Here is a 3,516-nt window from a genome sequence, read left to right on the forward strand (position 1 = left end):
TGGTGACAAGACTGACAAATAGATTCATGTAAAATAAACTGCTCAAAAAATAAAGGGAACACTTAAACAACACATCCTTGATCTGAATGAAATAAATCTTATTAAATACTTTTTTCTTTACATAGTTGAATGTGCTGAAAAATAAAAATAATCAATGGAAATCCAATTTATCAATCCATGGAGGTCTGTATTTGGAGTCACACAAAATTAAAGTGGAAAACCACACTATAGGCTGATCCAACTTTGTAATGTCCTTAAAACAAGTCAAAATGAGGCTCAGTAGTGTGTGTGGCCTCCACGTGCCTGTATGACCTCCCTACAACGCCTGGGCATGCTCCTGATGAGGTGGCGGATGGTCTCCTGAGGGATCTCCTCCCAGACCTGGAATAAAGCATCCGCCAACTCCTGGACAGTCTGTGGTGCAACGTGGCGTTGGTGGATGGAGCGAGACATGATGTCCCAGATGTGCTCAATTGGATTCAGGTCTGGGGAACGGACGGGCCAGTCCATAGCATCAATGCCTTCCTCTTGCAGGAACTGCTGACACACTCCAGCCACATGAGGTCTAGCATTGTCTTGCATTAGGAGGAACCCAGGGCCAACCGCACCAGCATATGGTCTCACAAGGGGTCTGAGGATCTCATCTCGGTACCTAATGGCAGTCAGGCTACCTCTGGCGAGCACATGGAGGGCTGTGCGGCCCCCCAAAGAAATGCCACACCATGACTGACCCACCGCCAAACCGGTCATGCTGGAGGATGTTGCAGGCAGCAGAACGTTCTCCACGGCGTCTCCAGACTCTGTCACGTCTGTCACGTGCTCAGTGTGAACCTGCTTTCATCTGTGAAGAGCACAGGGCGCCAGTGGCGAATTTGCCAATCTTGGTGTTCTCTGGCAAATGCCAAACGTCCTGCACGGTGTTGGGCTGTAAGCACAACCCCCACCTGTGGACGTCGGGCCCTCATACCACCCTCAAGGAGTTTGTTTCTGACCGTTTGAGCAGACACATGCACATTTGTGGCCTGCTGGAAGTCATTTTGCAGGGCTCTGGCAGTGCTTCTCCTGCTCCTCCTTGCACAAAGGCGGAGGTAGCGGTCCTGCTGCTGGGTTGTTGCCCTCCTACGGCCTCCTCCACATCTCCTGATGTACTGGCCTGTCTCCTGGTAGCACCTCCATGCTCTGGACACTACGCTGACAGACACGGCAAACCTTCTTGCCACAGCTCGCATTGATGTGCCATCCTGGACGAGCTGCACTACCTGAGCCACTTGTGTGGGTTGTAGACTCCGTCTCATGCTACCACTAGAGTGAAAGCACCGCCAGCATTCAAAAGTGACCAAAACATCAGCCAGGAAGCATAGGAACTGAGAAGTGGTCTGTGGTCCCCACCTGCAGAACCACTCCTTTATTGGGTGTGTCTTGCTAATTGCCTATCATTTCCACCTGTTGTCTATTCCATTTGCACAACAGCATGTGAAATTTATTGTCAATCAGTGTTGCTTCCTAAGTGGACAGTTTGATTTCACAGAAGTGTGATTGACTTGGAATTACATTGTGTTGTTTAAGTGTTCCCTTTATTTTTTTGAGCAGTGTATATTGTATTTGAGATTCTTCAAAGTAGCCACCCTGTGCTTTGACTGCTTTGCACAGTATTGGCATTCTCTCAACCAGCTTCATGGTTACCTGCAATACATTTCAATTAACAGGTGTGCCATGTTAATTTGTGGAATTTCTTTCCTTAATGCATTTGAGCCAATCAGTTGTGTTGTGAAAAGGTAGGGGTGGTATACAGATAGAAGACCAAATAGGGAACAACAGCTCAAATAAGCAAAGCGAAATGACAGTCCATTAAGACATGAAGGGTAGTCAATCTGGAAAATGTCAAGAACTTTGAAAGTTTCTTCAGTGCAGTTGCAAAAACCAAGCGCTATGTTGAAACTGACTCAGGAAAGGAAGACCCAGAGTTACCTCTGCTGCAGAGGATAAGTTCATTAGAGTTACCAGCCTCAGAAATTGCAGCCCAAATAAATGCTTCACAGAGTTTAAGTAACAAACACATCTCAACATCAGCTGTTCAGAAGAGACTGTGAATCAGGCCTTCATGGTCGAATTGCTGCCAAGAAACCACTACAAAAAGGACACCAATAAGAAGAGACTTGCTTGGGCCAAGGAACACGACCAATGGACATTAGACCGGTGGAAATCTGTCCTTTGGTCTGATGAGTCCACATTTGAGATTTTTGGTTCCAACTGCTGTGTCTTTGTGAGATGCAAAGTAGGCGAATGGATGATCTCTGCATGTGTGGTACCCACCGTGAAGTATGGAGGAGGAGGTGTGATGGTGTGGGGGTGCTTTGCTGGTGACACTGTTAGTGATTTATTTAGAATTCAAGGCACATTTAACCAGCATGGCTACCACAGCATTCTGCAGCGATACACCATCCCATCTGGTTTGCGCTTAGTGGGACTATCATTTGTTTTTCAAAAGGACATTGACCCAAAACACACTTCCAGGCTGTGTAAGGGCTGTTTGACCAAAGAGAGTGATGGAGAGCTGCATCAGATGACCTGGCCTCCACAATCACCCAACCTCAACCCAATTGAGATGGTTTGGGATGAGTTGAACTGCAGAGTGAAGGAAAAGCAGCCAACAAGTGCTCAGCATATGTGGGAACTCCTTAAAGACTGTTGGAAAAGCATTCCTCATGAAGCTGGTTGAGAGAATGCCAAGAGTGTGCAAAGCTGTCATCAAGGCAAAGGGTGGCTATTTTGGAGAATCTCAAATATATTTAGAGTTGCTTAACACTTTTTTGGTTACTACCTTATTCCATATGTGTTATTTCATAGTTTTGATGTCTTCTCTATTATTCTAGAATGTAGAAAATAGTAAAAATAAAGAAAGACCCTTGAATGAGTAGGTGTGTCTAAACTTTTGACTGGTACTGTATGTATTTAAGGTAGAAATCTGACATGGGCTACAAGATCGAAATAAAAGGGTGTAAGTCTTTCATAGACGTACTTATCTCCTACCAATATTTACAATTGTTATAGAATTGAATATTTAAGTCGTGAACGTGGAGGTATTTGAATCATAGCTGCTAATATCAGTGAAGTTGAGAGAATCTGAATGATTCAAATCTTGTGAACTTCCTTGTTGGTCACTTATTGCAGGTTATCCTTCAACATACCAATATCAGCACACCAAGGACAAAGACAGTCAAACCTTAAGGTCTAATCCCCATTTCACTTGTAAAGTTTACAAAGACCAACACAACAGAGATGGAAGAGGAAGCGAGACATCCCACAAATTTTCTGTTTCAATGGAAGTCAATGAATTAAGTAGACCGGACCCAGCTGCAATTGAATTGGTGTCCATGGTAGAGCCATTCCCTTAAGTGAACTGTAACTGAATTTTTTTTCAATGATGAATGGCCTGAGTGAACTATCGTCAGTTATCCACCATCTTTGATATTGGCATAGAGAATGCACTGAATAAAAGAGGGGAAACAAGTGGAA

The sequence above is a fragment of the Salmo trutta genome, chromosome 39 (genome assembly GCF_901001165.1).
Source record: "Salmo trutta chromosome 39, fSalTru1.1, whole genome shotgun sequence".
Classification (NCBI taxonomy): domain Eukaryota; kingdom Metazoa; phylum Chordata; class Actinopteri; order Salmoniformes; family Salmonidae; genus Salmo; species Salmo trutta.